The sequence below is a fragment of the Anopheles funestus genome, chromosome 3RL, assembly GCF_943734845.2.
Source record: "Anopheles funestus chromosome 3RL, idAnoFuneDA-416_04, whole genome shotgun sequence".
Taxonomy (NCBI): domain Eukaryota; kingdom Metazoa; phylum Arthropoda; class Insecta; order Diptera; family Culicidae; genus Anopheles; species Anopheles funestus.
This window is the reverse complement of record NC_064599.1, coordinates 17,398,815-17,415,935: the sequence shown is the minus strand read 5'-3', so window position 1 is coordinate 17,415,935 and position 17,121 is coordinate 17,398,815. Positions and strand designations below refer to the sequence as shown.

At 40.0% G+C, this 17,121-nt stretch overlaps 1 protein-coding gene across 1 annotated transcript in view; it reads right to left on the bottom strand.

Moving 5' to 3' along the window:
- The window catches only part of LOC125768018 (uncharacterized), a 103,009-nt gene that overhangs the window by 65,048 nt on the left and 20,840 nt on the right, over nucleotides 1-17,121 (bottom strand). The window contains exon 3 of the mRNA XM_049435125.1: nucleotides 16,043-16,193. The gene's annotated coding sequence lies outside the window, so the exon portion shown is untranslated. The remainder of the gene's footprint in view (nucleotides 1-16,042; nucleotides 16,194-17,121) is intronic.

Genomic DNA, 17,121 nt, shown 5'->3' with positions numbered 1-17,121 from the left:
TCGAGATCCAATTAAAGCAATTAGAAGACTTAGAAGTCTTTCACTTTCTTTAATGATGATTCAACATAATTTGACAGTGCGTATGGATCTATACTTTAGATAAGAGTATAAAAATAAAGTTGTTAGAGTGATTGTAGCTAGACGGTTCATTTGTGCCATTTCAACGGGATTACTTTTAATCGCATTTTTCCCTTTTTTGATTGTTTTTTTGTAAAAAAAACTGCGATCTTCGTAAGTACAACAATCATTGAAGCAGTAAGTGAAATTAAAGACATGAAATACTGCGCTTCTTGGCCAACTGTACATACACGAAAATAAAAGCACTTCAGATTTCGAGACAAAGATAGATGAACCTTTCATTGCATTCGGTTACCGTAGAGAACTATTTTCTATCCCCAATCGCAAACAGCTCATCAGCGGCAAACCGCCGTACCAGACGGATTGAGAAGAAAAGCACGGACGCGCGAACCCTTAACGCTGTTGACCCCTTTTGACCGTTATCTCGATGCATCATCGCACGTACCGAAAGCGCCATTGCCATCGCAAACACAATAAAAAGCACCCGGTTGGCACTACTTCTCCCTGGCGCTTGGATAGCTTCTGGTCGGTACGATAGCATCCAAAGGGTGCCGATTGATTAATGACTTCAATTCCCACCCCGGATTGATATCTAGCCGTCTAGTCGCGGTGTAAACCGCAGTTAGCACCGATGCACCGAAGCAATCGCAATGTATGTCCGCACCGCCCGCATCCTGATCACACCACCGTTTGCTGATATCTTATGGTTGGGTTTCTTCAGAAGCTATTAACGGACAGGGAACGATGCGGAGGGAAGATCAGATTGAATCGGGAATTACCCGGCGAGTGTGATCGTCATTGTGTTAGTTGAGCAGATCTTTCTGATGGGCTCAGGCACCTTTATTTTAGGATCTCAAACTGATCTTTATTCTTGACGCCGTGAATGGGACACAAGGAAGATGTAGTGAGAAAGATATCTTTCCTAGCGAGTGGATCATCGTTAGCGGTGACGTTGAAGCTTGAGTGGATAAATGTCAAATTGTTTGTGGATATACATTGGATGGGGCTGAATGGAGCCGCAGGTGAGAAATGTCTGAATAAAAGGAATATGTGTTTATTGTAAATGTTGTTTACTTTTTCGTTGATAATAATTGCAGCAATCATATTGATAATATGATTGACGACTTTTGAAAACTTTAATATTGTTAGATTTTAGTTATTTTTGATTTGGTCGACGCGTTATGTGTTCGTTGGGAGTTAATTTAAAAGTCTTGTTATGTTGTGCCGAAAGTCGTCGATTTGTTCTCAGCCAGACGAATTTCCCGTATCTACGATTTTCTGACTTTATGGTGAAGGTGAAGCATTGGAGATACCAGCTCAATAGTGGGTGGGCATGTGAATAGAAATGTATTTTTGAATTTAGAAAACATCGTATAATCCTAACTTCAAAGTTCACATAAAGAAATTCGTAGAAAGAAAATGTTCGTGTCTGACTAAAAATTAATGTGCACAGTATACGGATTATAAAATTAATTTCCAAATTTCTTGAGAGAAATAGTCATTACAAAGATTAAAAGAAGAGTCATCATTTATCACTTTATCACAATTAAAACACGTATTTTCTTCCCGTTGCAAACTTCAACCAAATAATGGAAACGTTGTCACCAATATTTGCGTACAAGGTTTGCGATTTTATTGCCCAGTTTACATGTTAGTGGATCGTTCAATCAGTGATAGACCTGTTGCTGCAATCAAATCACCTGTTATGACTTTGTCTCTGTGTAGAATTAAGATCCAGGTAAAAGATCTCCACCACCAGGCGGAAGAACTTCCGTCGGAGGATTCAGGCAGGGAAAGAGGTCCGCTGCAGTCATCACCAGAACAACGAAAACGGCGGTAGCGTACACAACTTGATGATACATCTTGATGCCTGGAGCAGCAAAACGATTTTGACGTTCATACGACTATGGAGCACGCCTTAAGCATTGGTATTTATTTTTCCACGATCACACGATCACTTACATATGTTTCAACACACATTCAGAAATCTAGGTTAAATGGAACTGTTTTCCAATAACACCAGACATGTCAAACAAGTTGTGAGGTGCGTTTCTTGGAAACGTAAATAAAAGACAACAAAACATAGACGTTTTCATGACTAACAAGGAAAGCATAAAGTGATACAGGCGAGACATTTTCCAGTTTATCCAGTTGGTATCGAATATGCTATTTATCATCTTAGTACAACATTTCTTATCCAACAACCTTGAACAAAAACAAAGTTTTAATCTATTACGCGGCCTGTTCTTTCGCGGGAAATTTTCGGAAAAAATCGTTTTTTTCTTCTGTAATATTTACTGCCTGATCGATCATACGTGATGCAGTAGAACGGAGCGACTTATTAAATCCGTTAAATCCGATTAAATCCTTATTAAATAAATTTAACTTATTAAAAATCTTTAGGTTGGACAACTCGTAGACGAAGCACAACGTCGCGTTAGGAGCACAGTGATCTCGTTAACTCGAGCAGGTGGATTCGAGCCTGCCGGAGATCGAATCTATTTCTGATCTATTTCTGTTTGCGGACCAGATTTTTATGAAGCTAACATCACGACTAAAAATATCACAATTTCTCGTCATCATTTATCACTTTACCACAGTTATAACACGTATTTTCTTCTCGTTGCAAACTTCAACGAAATAATGAAAACGTTGTCACCAACATTTGCTTCAAGGATTGTTTGCGATTTTATTGCCCAGCTCTCATGCTAGTTGATCGTTCAACAAGTGTACACTTGTTGCTGTAACCAAATCGACTGGTATGAATTTGTCTCTATTGCTATTCCTCTACAGGTTCCATCGGAGAATTCAGGCAGGGAAAGAGGTCCCCTGCAGTCATCACCAGAACAACGAAAACGGCGGTAGCGTACACGATAACTTGCCGATACATCTTGATGCCTTAACCAGTGAACCGATTTTGACGTTCATACGACTCTATGGAGCACATTTTAAACGTTTCGGTATTTCATTTTCCACGATCATGCATCCCGCTTCATCAAGGTAATAGTTTCCATTTTCCAAAAGTGTCACTATTTTAGTGCTTACATAGGTTTCAACACTCATTCAGAAATCTAGATTAAATGGAATTGTTTTCGAAAAACACCAGACATGTCAAACAAGTCGCAATGTGAGTTTCATAGAAACGTTAATAAAAGAAAAAAAAACAAAACTAAAACAAACAAACGTTTACAAAACTAACAAGGGAAGTACAAACAATAGTGGCACAGGCGAGACATTTTTCAGTTTAGTTAGTTGGTAACGAATATGCTATTTATCATCTTAGTAAAACATTTCTTATCCAACAACCTTAAACAAAAAAGAATCTTTTAATATATTGAACGGCCTGTTATTGTGCGGGAAATGTTCGGAAAAGTTCGTTTCTTTCTTTTGTAATTTTTAAAACTTGATTGAACGCATTTGATGTAATCAAACATAGCCAGGGTTAAAGGCCTTTCGCTCCGTATCTATTATACTTAAAGAACCGTTGTTGTACCTACGATGCAATCCGTTCCTTGGTGATTGCCGTGTTTCACAAGAAGTAAACAGTGTTCCGAAACGGCCTATAATCTTCCAAAAAACGCCAGCTGTTCTATCAGACGCTATTGACTGCTCGGTTTTATCCGACATATGATGCAAATAATGGGTGGGAGAAGGAAATGTCCCAAAAACTTACACATATATTAATGTTTTAAAAACATTTTGGTTCGTCATCTCGTTGACGAAGCACAGTGAGCTCGTTAGCTGGATCAGATGGAGTCGAGCCTGTCGGAGATCGAATACAGCTGTGGATGGAGAACTGCAGCCCTAGGCCGAGTTTCTTGGAAACTTATTGACGACGTCATCAATCCCGAGCAGACAACAATAATAATAAGAGGTTGGTCAACTAACTCCTGAATTTTTTGTTATGCAATTATCTGTTAATACAAAATAAGTTATTAATTTACTGAGCTTATGTTGTACGATGAAGAGTACAATTTGACACGAGCTAATAGCAGAATATTTGATCTTGTTGAAAAAAAACTGTCCTTCCGTCCACTTGCTTTATCAGTTTGGTTAAAATATCCTTCCAAGAAGTCCAAATCCGTTTTCGTCTGGTTTATATTCTGTACGGCTCTTCAAGAATACAGCCTGCGCCCGGACAACGTGCAAGGGCTATACAAACTAATCAACCAACCGAATGCAAAAATCAAATCAGCAAACCGAAAGCAACAATCCTTGTCCCTTTCCGAATGTCGTCCCAAGTGGCCATAGAAACCGAAGGTTGAAACAAACCAGACTAGCATTCCTTTTCGGTGGGCTCTTCTGGAAAGTCACCCAAATGTGTTTTCTCCTTTTCTTGCCCTTTCTGGTACACCTCTTCTGGTACATTGTAGCATTGCAAGTTAGACCGAAGTGTAAGTGTGTGTGTGTATGTATGAAGTGCTGGAACGTGCCTTTTGATGGGTCGCTTTGTGCCATCCCGTGCCCTGCGTGTCCCGAGAGCATGAAAGTGACTCTTCAGTGCTCGAGTATTATGCAAATAGCTTAACATGAATAACATGCAGCTCATGAAAAGAAGTTCTTTTCATTAAAGTGAAGGTATGTTTGCCATTACAGGCAAAAAAATAGTGCCAAAGAAAAGAGCAATGTTTGTGGGATGGCATTTTTTGTTTGTTGTCCAGTTTGTTGCACACTGTACAAGATGAGCGCAGAACATTTTTCTATGTTTGACCACAGCCCGCATCTGCGTAATCGAAAAGACAAGAAAGCAATTTTAAAGTTAGTATTATGTCATCCCTTGTGCATGCTGATGGGCCGGTGAAAGGTTAGGTTCTGGAGTTCATCTATGGGAAAAAAAGTTCGTAAAAGTTGTCGTAGTTTTAATGGAGTTCTGGCACAACTGTTTCGCTTTACCAAAGACGTTATCGATGTAAGAAGTTTTCAAATAAACATGAATAATAATCGCTTAGTTATTGCGGAACGGTGATGGACACTAAACGCCGTTCGATGGTTTGTCTGCTCGGTTTGATTTTACTGCAGAAATAACATTATCATCCCTTGGGAGAATGTTTTCCTTCCTCTGAATGTGAAGCTGGGTTAATGCGAGCGGTACGCTGTTTTGTTAAGCGTTACAAGAGAACATCCGACCTGAAACATACAATTAATTGATCGGGGAATTGTGAGGGTTTGTGCTTAATAAGCTTGATTAGTTTGTCACAATTTGATTAACCTCACGTTGGCTTCGTACCAGATGTGCTTGTGGCACATCAATGGACACATCTCCAATGCCACATGTAGTGTGTTGAAATTAAATAATTAAGACTTGTGAACTCGGAAAAATAAATCTGTCATAAGCTGTACCTAGTGACCTTTTTGCTGATAAGAAAAGTATTATAAATAAATAATGAATGTTTCATACGCTCAAAGGTTAATGAAACGATTTGGTGCCGTGACCAGGATTGGTAAAAAATCACACATTTTGTGCGCCACAAGTTCATCGTATCAACTTTTTTTATTAAATCGTGTTTTAAACGATAGATAAATGAAATTCCACTCCTTCATTGTTATCCTCACGAAACACCTGTAGCACAAGAAAAAAAGGCAAGGAGAACACGAAATCAGCGAGCAAAATAGAAAGAAAATCACACCACCACACTGGGATGATAAAGTACCGACCAAGTCAGGTTGTTGGATCGTGTCCGGAACCAAACCGTGGTACCGTTGCTTGCTTCGGGTATATTTCATCCCCTGCTTTGCGGTCACCCAGCCCAGACTGACCATCATTTGCACTGTAATTGAGCTAAAGTACACCGGCATCGCCAGCGGTACATCGGGTGTAGCATGGTGGTGCAGCACCATCAGCTCCGTTTTTTCGGTTCCACCCTCTCCCGAAACGACAGGCGACAACTTGTTCCCACATAATTTTTAATCAAATTCTTCGGAGCATATTTCATTCCCCCGTGCCCAGAAAGTGTTACGAGGCAGGCGAGCGATTTTGCTTCGTTTGGCCAAAAGGAGTACCCGCCCTATCCGAGCCAATTTAGTGATGTACTCTGGCGGTGCTTTCTTGGCTTAAATGATTTGGGAAGTTTCCTTAGAAAGGTAATGTACGAAGGGTGTGTTTTTCCGCGAGATCAATTGGCGAGTTGGCGCGAGGCAAGGAATACACGAGAGCCGTATTATCGTATTGCAACTGGCCTGTGAGGATTGCCCTGTCCACTGCTGTCATCGTTTCGGCATGAGGAAACTTTCACTGCAACTTGAACCGCAACCGTGACCGAGGAAACCTGCTGTGCACGTGGGGGCCTTTGCCTCGCTGGAAGTTGTATTACTATTTCCATTTTCCTGCACGAAGAAGGAAGACATTTTGCCATCCATCGTAATGATGAACCGATATGGTAATTTTATCGGGTTTGAGAAACTGAGAAACTAGCTGTCCAGATGGCTGTTGCAGCGGCTTCATCATAATCTTGCCCGTATGCGGTGTGATGTTTTCCGAATCGTGCGAACAGATGACGCGCTGACCGAAATTAGGTTAAGTTCGTGCAAAAAGCTCAAAGAGAAGGCGAAACCTGCAAAGAGTCCTTTAATCAATTACAATCAAGCTCGAACCTGATACTGGTAGATCGGTGGCGAATGATTGTGGGCAGTGACTGGTACAACGATTGTGGCAAAGCAGTAAAGGCAGGGTAACAGTTTGCCAGATAATCTTGGACCTAGTGCTTGATGATGGAGGTGGGGCAGATAGCAACCAACTGGCTCGACAATTCGGCCAGTGGGTTAATGCTGAAGATTAGTCCATTTTAAAAGGCGAGGTGTTGGTGTTGAGCATAATAACTCATTTGTTCGCTGCTTTTATGACAGCCGTTAAGCGATAGCATCGTGCAAACCGAGCTCTTTTCACTGACACTCGGGCGGGGTCACAAACATTGTAATTACTTTGCCACCCCGAAAAGGAATGAAGTTATAAAATTGCCCCAATGAATTGCCAAACTGGTGAAGAAAGGTACGAAAGTGACATGTGTGATTCGGCGAAATGTGTTTTCCCCCGAAGGTCCTGACCCTCGCAACAATACAATTGTGGCACACGAAAAGCATAACATCAATAGAACCGATTCCAACACGGTGCGTTGGTCACAATTGTTCAACAAAACATTTCATCTCCATTGCGCACAATTGTGCACAATAAAGTAATTATTTTGATGTTTTTTTTCTCTCTGGGTGTGTGTGTGTGCTTTGTTTCTATTTCTAATGGCAGATAGATTGCGGCCATTTTCGAACCGATTGCAGTCGCAAGGTGTTTCACAACAAACGTCCCACAATCAAATGCTCGCGCACAACGCGATGATGATGATGATTGGGGCATGCCGTACACAGTGGAAAGGTAACAATGGTAGTAAAACCTTCACCATCCACGGTCGGTTTTGATATAAACGGTAACAATAGAAATAAAGCAATCGGACAAAATTGCTCGTCTCACCATTATTTCATCATTTAAGTGCACTATCTAAAGACTACTCGTCAAGATGATTTTTGAGCGGGATTTTTTTTTGCTCCAGTGTTTCGCTGACAGATGTTTGCGAATTTGGTTAAATGTGGAATGATAAATTATGTGACTCTTTGCCCGGACAATAGAGGGTTTTGTTCTTCAACCGAAAAGGTCACAATCTTGCAGTTAATTGTGCGATGCACAAAATTACACCGAATTTTTACGTTGATAAAACGTATTTTTAGATAGAATTAAATTCAGGCAATATTACTATTGTGTATAAAATTAAAAAAATACAAAAATAGATTTGTTTTTAAATAATGACACAGTTTAGATGTTTCATTTTTTATTTACGTTTAATATTACTCTACTTTAATGTATCAAATATTTTAAATATGTTACCAATAATGGGTAATAAAACTAAATTCATTGTCTATCTCGGTAATAAAATTAAAATAAAATACTCATTAATCCTAATGATTCTACCACACAAGAATCAATCGCTGCTATTTCAGCAACGGTTGAGCGACTAACCTTTAATTCCATCCACATCATAACAGCAGCAGTTGCTGAAGAAAGTCATTCAATTAACGGAAAAACCTCGTAGCACCGGAAATCGTGCCGCTAATAAGAGCACATTGTCGTGAGCTTTAAATTATAATCCGGCTCATTCACTTTCAGCACCTCACGATCACGCCTGGCTGTAGGTCAGCCCATGGTTCCGGGTCAGGTTAATCAGCTTCAAGCACATGCACACCGTCGTACGACACGGAACGAAGATGGATCGGGCTTGATGAGCGTTTTCGGTCGAGCCAGTTTCACCGACTGACCGCGTGACCGAGGCACATTTTCATCTCTTTTAGCTCCAGTTTAGTCACCTGGACGACGACGGCTGAACCCGATGAAATGAGGAAGATTCCACTCTCGGGCATGGTGATTACCAAATTAATAGCTCTATCCAACCCTTCCTGCCCAGCGGGTGGTAGGAAAAATTTTCATTTGCTCTGGTCAGTGAGGTCTGCATTTGGGAGGTCGCCACAAACGATTGACACCTTAGCAAAACTCTACGCCAGGGGAGGGGGTATTGGGACCCGAAGGTGGACAAGTGATCATTAAGGTATCATAACATATCTTCCGAGCCGGGCAAGTTGTTCCCTGATTAGCCGCGGCGCCATGAGAAAGTGGTCGCGTTGCGGGCGAGTTAAGGCTACGCCCCGTTGGAAATTGTAATCAACACTTTTGACGAATTTCAGCATAAATACGAGCAAAAGAAACGGCAAAAGAATCACTCGCCAGACTAGCCGAAACACAAAGAGGGTTGTGTGCTAATTAATAATCAAACGTTGGCCGATGATTAATTGTCGATTAGAGTCGATTTTGTCCGTGTGAGAGTCTGACCGACATACGAACGGATCGACAATGATGGAGGAGGTCACAAACAAGATGACGGTTTTGTGATACCGACGCTGAGTTTTAATTGTACGTCAGCACTCGCCGGGTTGGATCGGTTGACGACGTTCGCTGAACTTCTCAATCTGTTTTCAATCATCAAAAGTAGGGAAACGTGTTTTTAGCGATTTGTTTCTCGCTGTTCTTGCAAAGATCGCTACAAAAAGGTGCAAATTCCACATGCGTCTCCCAACAGGAGACGATCGGCGTACAGCATGAGGTAACAAACGGGGATACTTTGATATCTGATCAAAGTTGTTGTCTCCTTTTTGTACGCAGCTTGCAGAACAAAACCTTTATCACGACTCTCGGCAGGAGAACTAACCCCGGTGGAATAGTTCGATGTGTCCCAGTAGCATAAGATTTGCCTCCGTATGGCTTTTGTTTCGTGAGCAGGTTTTTGAGTTTTTTTTTGCTCTGCGTGGATGTATCTCACCACATCCGTGGAATTTAAGGGTCTAGGTCTAGGTTCGCTAATATATGGAGAGGTAGAGAAATAGCACACAGTAGATGTAGCTTCCCAGCAGGAAGCTTGTTCTCCAATCGAAACCCTTTTTGTGCGTGTCACGGTGGTCCTTGGGTTTTGTTTTTAATTTACACCTGTGGGCTTGTGTGTGTGTGTGCCTTTTCGATTTTGTGTCATTTTTCAAAAGTCGTTTTGTGACATGAATGACCAGCTAGAAAAGGGGTCAATTAGGCAACCTACCTGAGCGTGGTTAAACATGGGTATGATTTTGGGGTGAGAATTTATATGTTTATTAGAAGGGATCACACGGACAGGCGACATGAGTTTTCACGCCCTCAGCTTAAATATAGTATTTGTAAACGAGTTTTGTTACCAAGAAAATCTTGAATGGCATATCATTACATAGAAAATTAATCCATATCAGGCGTGTAAGTTATATCATAATAATAGAATGCAATATTTGTCTCAACGGAAGTTTTTATGGCTTCTTTTACATATTTTTTATTTAAATATTATATTATAATATTTAATTTCTGAGCAGTATAATTTGAAAAATTGTAACAAATTTTGTATTTTTGTATTCTACATTATTTTATTTGATTATTGACATTTAAAAAAATGCAAAATACAACTGAACAGTGGCACAAAAACAAAAATAGTTTCTATAGCCACAATGCAAAAGAAACTCATGTTTCTTCTGTAAATTTAATTGTCTAATTTAAAAAAAAACATACAAGGAGCTATTTTGAATGAATAAAGCTTTTAAACAGAGCTTACAATGTTTGTTCATCTACAAAGCACCTTTGAAGTTCCATGTTTCAATTTGTATTGGCGCGTGTGAAAATATGTGTTTTCTTCTTCACCATGCGTTCCTTTCCATTCGCCTTACAATACGTGAGCTATTTGAAATTGAAAACCCATTTTCACTTGGTTCACGAGTATGTGACTTAGCGGTACTTTCTTTGTTGTGCTTTGTTGGAATATGATTAATGAAAGAAACTGATGCTGTTGCGTGCCATAACGGTGCAGAGCCTTATGTCGCTAATCACTTACATTCGATTCCAGTGGAGGCATTTTTCTCTCACACGAATCCTAATAGCTCATTGTTACGCTAAACGTTCATTTACGCGTTATTAATAATTACTTACCGAATTCCGAAAGAAATGACCGTCCGAGGTTTGAAAGGCCTTTTGAAGCGATGTCTTCGTTTCCTTCTCTTTACAAATCTTTCTCAAAGCAGAAAACAGGCCAAACAGAAGTTAATCCGCTTCGTGTTTTTTCTCGTGTTTTTTTTTCATATTTGTCTCGAAGATTTAGTTTGTTGAGCGCGTTATACTTACAGCCATGACTCGCCACAACCGATCAAAGGCCATAATCCAACAGCATAAATGAGTCCACTCTCATCTCCGCAACTCATAAAGCGGAAGTTTACGATGCTGGTCAGTTGGGGTACGTTTTTGGCCTATGTTTTTGCTTAAGCCAGAGACCACCCAAAGAATAATTCTGTCGAATGCCACCGCAGTCGTTAATAGCAAAGAAGCTATATTTTTTTTACTTCGCTAATCAAACGTCACAACGGTAGCCTGTGGTTTTAATTTGAAATCGGCTTAATAGGTGAGGCGCACGGCGGTGGCGAGCGTTTCTCATCGGCGAACCATGATGGCGACATTAGGAAAAGTCATCCTCCCGGCGGGAGGGGGGAATAAGGACACACGGATGCAAAAAGGGTGTAGTTCCATTAACAGCTGGATTCCAGTTTTAGTCTCCTTACGGTAGACGTTAATCCACGTATCCGGAGGGATGCTTTTTTCATTGTTGCTCTACATTAAGCGAATGGCAGCACAGCACTTCAACCCCAATGCTTAATCCAACTGGCTTGTTTCAATTAACGTTCTTAAAATTGACTTACCTTCCTTCCAGCTAATGGTTGCGTGAGGGAGAAGTTAATGCTTGATCTTTGTTTTTTCTTCTTCCGAAGAGCTCATGTGCGTGTACGCTTTTCAAACTCAACGACAGCGGAATTGCCGACCGACGCATGGCTAACGATTTAATTAGAATAAATTCCGCGGGCAACAAAAATAAATGCTGCATTTTGGTGTTGCTACTCACCCTCCTAACATTTCCTACGGTGGCTGATATGGTATTTTTCTTTTTAGTTTTTTTTAAGGTTTACACTGTCGGAAGATGAAAGCATTAAATGTGTATAGACGGCGTTGAAAGCGAAGCAAGAATGGAGGAAAAGAAACGTTGGAAGAAATAAGCGCTTTTGGCGCTACTGCACACCAATGCTTCAAACTTGACGCCTTTACCGAGGAATAAATCGTTCGTATCTTTCAAACGGGCTAATTTAAATGTTCATCTTGGTGGATAAATAAAAACCACAGCTGGAGGCCTCATTTGTGTGAACCATAAAAAAAACTGAGTGCAAAAGGGCGATAGAAAAATAGGGCCATAAACAGGTAAACGTCTTCTGTTTTGGCAGCTTTTATGGTTTAGTTTTTGCTTTAAACGAGTGAACAATATAGTTCGAGAGAGCTTCGTACTAAATCATAACGGTGCTGTATCGAAACGTAACTGACACACTTGAGCAATGGAACTAACAAGCGAACGTTCCGTTCCACTGTTTATTTTTTGTTTGTGGCGTATTATGCTTAATCGCGAGCTATTCGATGATTTAAATTGTTTTTTTTTGTTGTGTTCCCTTGCAAGAACCAGGTTTGAAAGATTCAGCAGGTAAAACACAGCAAAAAAAATCCCCAACCTTATAAACAAAAAGGCTTCTCAAAAGGCATAACTTACAGGTGGTTGTTTTGCGGCCGGCGATTCCCATGCCAGAAAAGCTTCAATGGAAGAAAAGCACAGCGAACCCTGAACGTAAAATCATAAAGGAAATCGTTCGTTCGTTTGCTCCGCGGCTTTGCAGTGGGTACGAACGAAGCTGCATCTTGATGCCGATGCACCGTTAATTAGCGAACGGATTCTTGTATTACGATCCGGGCGGAGATTGTTTTTAACCTCATTTTTTGTCTCGATTTTTCGCCCTTCAAACGATCGGTCGCGCGGTTAGTTCATTCTCTTGCACCGACCACTTCGGGGCTGGAAACGGCTGTTGTTGGTTCGATTTAGATGGGTTTAGGCTTCCGAATGTTGGTAGCACCCAGACAGGCAACAAGATAGTCACGATTCCAGACTTCCAATAAAATATCGATTATATCGAGGCTTATAGTGGTTCTTGTTCGTTTTTTTTCTAATTTCACTTTTTGCTTCACCACTGGTTCAGTTCCCTTTCGGTTTTTACGATGATGCGAAATGGGTTTGGTGCAGTTCCCAGGCAAACTATTGTGGAGAGTAGGATGGAAATGGTTGGAGTTTTGTGTTTTGTTTAATGTTTAAAGCAATCTTAAAAGCTCAATGCACTAAACTGGGATTGTTGTTGCTGTTTTTTTAAAGGTCCATTGAATTAGCTTCTGATAGAAATGGTAGAAACCGACAAGATCTGATTATTGACACCGAGTAGAACAGATTATCTAGATGTGATTGTTATCCCGATGTGGTCTATCAGTTTGTCTAACAAAAGGACACACATACTCTGCAAAGTATCTTTTAAAAATCATGTTCTTGATTTTTTTGTTCTGTTTGTTTGATTTGGAAGATTAAATTGTGCATTGTGTTTGTTAGCTATTTCTTATCTTTGTTTTTTTTTAATTTTAAAACTAACAAAGTGAAGCTAATTTTGCAGGAAGTTCCTTAAAGTTCCAGTTTTGCAGGAAGTTTCACAAAAAAAAATTGTTTGAAAATATCCTTGAAATTGATATAATATTTTAATTTAATGTCTTCCTTTCATCCTCAAAAAGTGGTTAACAATCTCATTTCCAAAAACTCGAAATTCTAAATTATTCTTCCGTAAACGACTATATTCACAAAATGAACCATACAGATTAACACGCTCGTGCAAGCATTAGGGCCTACGAGCCTCCAATCAACATTCACAGCGGCTGAATGAATTCCTAAACCGTTCCCATTATTATGCAAATCACAAATCATAAGCCAGATGAACCTGAAACGACTAGCAACCCGGGGCACCAGGGGGAGGAATCGAAATAGTTGTATACATAATGATTGCATGTGAAATATGGTAGCTGAACTGAATTATGACACAAAAGCACCAGATTGGTCCGGTACGGTTCGGGGAGGCATAAAACTAATTTGCGTTTTCCGATTGTTTGTGAGCTATCTTAATGGGTCTTGAAAATCAGTTCCGCCGTGAGATAAGGATGCTTCTAACTTCTAGGCTTGGCGATGTATGTATGATGGTATGAAGTTGGAGGCAAAATCTATAATGTTTGTTCAGCTTTACTAGCTTAAGCGGTTTTTTTGTACATTAATAAAGAGACGATTACCATATTAATGTATGTTTGGAAGGTCGTATTCATGCGTACGCCACAAACAACAACAGGTGGCGGAATGTAGGCCAGAAGGAAATGCAGCAATAGTGGGCAACCAATTTATTATTATGGTTATTGTTGTTTCTTTTTTTCCGAATAGCCGAAACGAAAAGAAAAAAAAAACACACACACACACTGGTCATACATATGAATTCTTTTCCAAAGTTCACGGAATGTCAAATTTCATTAATCAGATGTAAAGTAGCGTTTGGCCGATGGAAAGCGTTACGGAAGTTTAGTTTTATGGGAGAAATTCCTTACGCCTTATTCCAGCGTATAAGTTTGACCTTTCCGCACAAACCTTTAAAATTTCGTAGTGTGTTGTGGGTTTCGAGGAAAAAAAAAATCGAAACAATTTTTCACCCGTCCTTAACCTTTAACACTGGGCCGTGGTGCTTCATTCCCTTCGTTTAAATTACCCATCGAGAAGCATTGAAAGTGGATGAACTTAAAAGTGCAATAAATGGTACGGCATTTAAGTATGAAGTTTTTCAGTTTGTCTTTCTCTCCGTCTTCTTTCACTTCTCCCACGTTACGGTGGGAGTATTTTTTTAAAACTTTCTTCAAAAACCATCGTCCGGCGGATGGATGTTTAAATTACCAAATTAACTGTCAATTAAAACTCACAGAACCTTAAAAGTAAAAGAGACAGAGAGAGAGAGAGAGGGAGGAAAGTGCACGAAATGTGTGAGCGGGATGAAACGCGTTCCAAAACAAATTAAAGATCGATTAGCGATACAATCACCTAATAGCTTCATTAATTAGCATAACGATGGTATCAATACCGAAGTGGAGTCGTGCATCTTACGGTTGGTTTGGGGGCGATTTTTTTATTTCGCCAAAGAATTGAATATTTCATCCTCTTGTACCCGGGTGGCGTCCATTCCCTTAAGAGCTTTAAGTTTTAAGTACCAATGTGGAGTAGGCGTAGGTAAATGTACCATCCCCATCTGTCTTGTCTGCAGGCAGGTTTTTTGGCCCTCTGTAACCTTCTGCCTTTTTGGACAATGATGGAATCAGGTACGGAGGGCTTGCAAACCGGCATAATTGGTCGTTAACGTTTACCTTCCAGCATGAAAGCTTCTCCAGCCACACGTGGTAATAATGATGGAATCGATGCATGGGAAATAGTTGACATTCCACGAAGTAGTCGGCGATTTGGCCTTCTTTTCTTTTTCGTATCGATCAGATGAATGAGACGTGAGTTGCAGTTCCGAACGCTGCATACCAGTAGTCAGTAAGTGAGAAAAGGGAAGAAAAAAAAGTTCTTTTCGGGTTTCTCCGCTCTGGGTCAGTTCCATTTTCAGACTCAGCGGAAGAAATCAGATATGCGCTTCAACAAGACAGATGCAATGATTAATGAGCGGCGTACTTCGGTTGCAAACTATTGATCGTTGGTAAGCGATGAAGGTTTATTTTTGTCGTAAAAAGAAGTTTAAAGTGCGGCAAAAGTGACTGAATGTGTCACAGCGAGTAGCATCAATCAATTTACATCGCATCGTGATCGTTTGCATCTGATCTGTTTGACGCTCTTCGGCACTGTTCTAAGAACTCTGTAAAATAAACTGTCACACATAATGCTGATAGAAGAGGGAAGAAGCAGTTACACTAAGTACTGGCTATTAACTTCTGTCGTTCAGAATTTATTGTATGTTCTTTCTACATTTTAGAAACCATCCATCACGCGGTAAAGTAAATAAGAATCACCTCGTCAGGATGTTGGTATATTCTTTATGAATTCTTTGTATACGTCCAATTCGGCGTGACAATTTGACAACTATTCTAGGTGCTAGACATGTCAAAGCTTTCCGGTAATAAATGTCACACTGAAACAGCTTAAAGACGCGAAGATTTTGAGTGTGATTTTAACTAATCCTCAACAATCTATTTCACCTTAAAGAGCCCTTAAAGCTTGAATCAAACACATACACATCAAATACCTATTGGGAAGTTGTTAATCAGAGGCTTCATCATGTCATCACAATACCTCCATCAGCCCGAGCCTTTGGTTAATAGACTACGAATTCTTCCATTCAGACTCCAGTGCTGTGATCATCCTCTTTTGATTGTAATGATGCCGGTTGGGAGAATAATTTATGCTCATACAGAGACGGAATGTATCAGAATTAACCTTACCAGTAGTGTGTATACTTCCTTTGTGCCCTCTGCCTGTCCCGGTTTCTAATGTATCTCACGATTAATGCGGCTTCAGGAACGGCTTCAGATTCCACACATAACGCGATGTATGAATGGAGGCCTGTGTGTTGCCTGTTAGGTGTGGAGTGAACTGGAAAGAGTAGTAGAAGCAGTATGGAAAGATAAGCAACATTTCTAACAGTCAGCTCTGTATCGTTACGTTTGGAACTGTGAGGTGTTTCTTTCCGACAGCATGGATGGAAAGTGAAGGAATCGAAGAAGAATGCACGTCATTTATGTTTACATAAGATTTGTACGCTTTTTGTCTGGTTGATCTTCACGCAAGTGAAGAATGATGGGGAGACCCGTATGATGGCGTGCAAGTCATGGCGTTTGAAGCATTTAGGATGGCTTACGTCACACCGGTTTTTGGCGTTCATTATCGTAAGGCAATCAGTCTATCACGAAAATGTGAAACATGGGATTTCCGCTATTTTTATGTTTTATTTTTGTGAAATTAAAGTTTTTATGGAAAAATTTTAACAGTTTTGAAATTTTTTGCAATTTTTTGTCGTAAATTTAAAGTTGTAGCATTTAAATATTTATTTAAAAAGACCTTTAAAACAAGCAAATAAATCCCAAAATTATTGTGAACACCGAATTGATTTTGATTATCGAAACGGTGGCAACTATTACTTCATTTCATGCTCCAACGACAGTTTCCACACGGAAATTATAACTAAACAATCAGCCAACATCGTATCCATTTATCGTAAAAAATCGTATAAATGAAAACATTTTCTCTCGCGTAATGATTATTTCCTTCGACACATTGTACTCCAAATTCATTGTCGCATGCCATCATCAAGAAACCGCTATCACAAATCAAGATGCTAGTACATCCTCGTAATCGAAACTCTACACTAAAACTGACCAAATTTCATCCTTGCCTTTAACGTCGACCAGCTAAAACTCCGGCACGGAAACAAACACAATCGAGGAAGAAAATGCGCAAGTAAGTGCAGTTCGACGGAATGGCGAAAAAAAAAATCAAAAGGCAAACCAACATAAGTAAACCA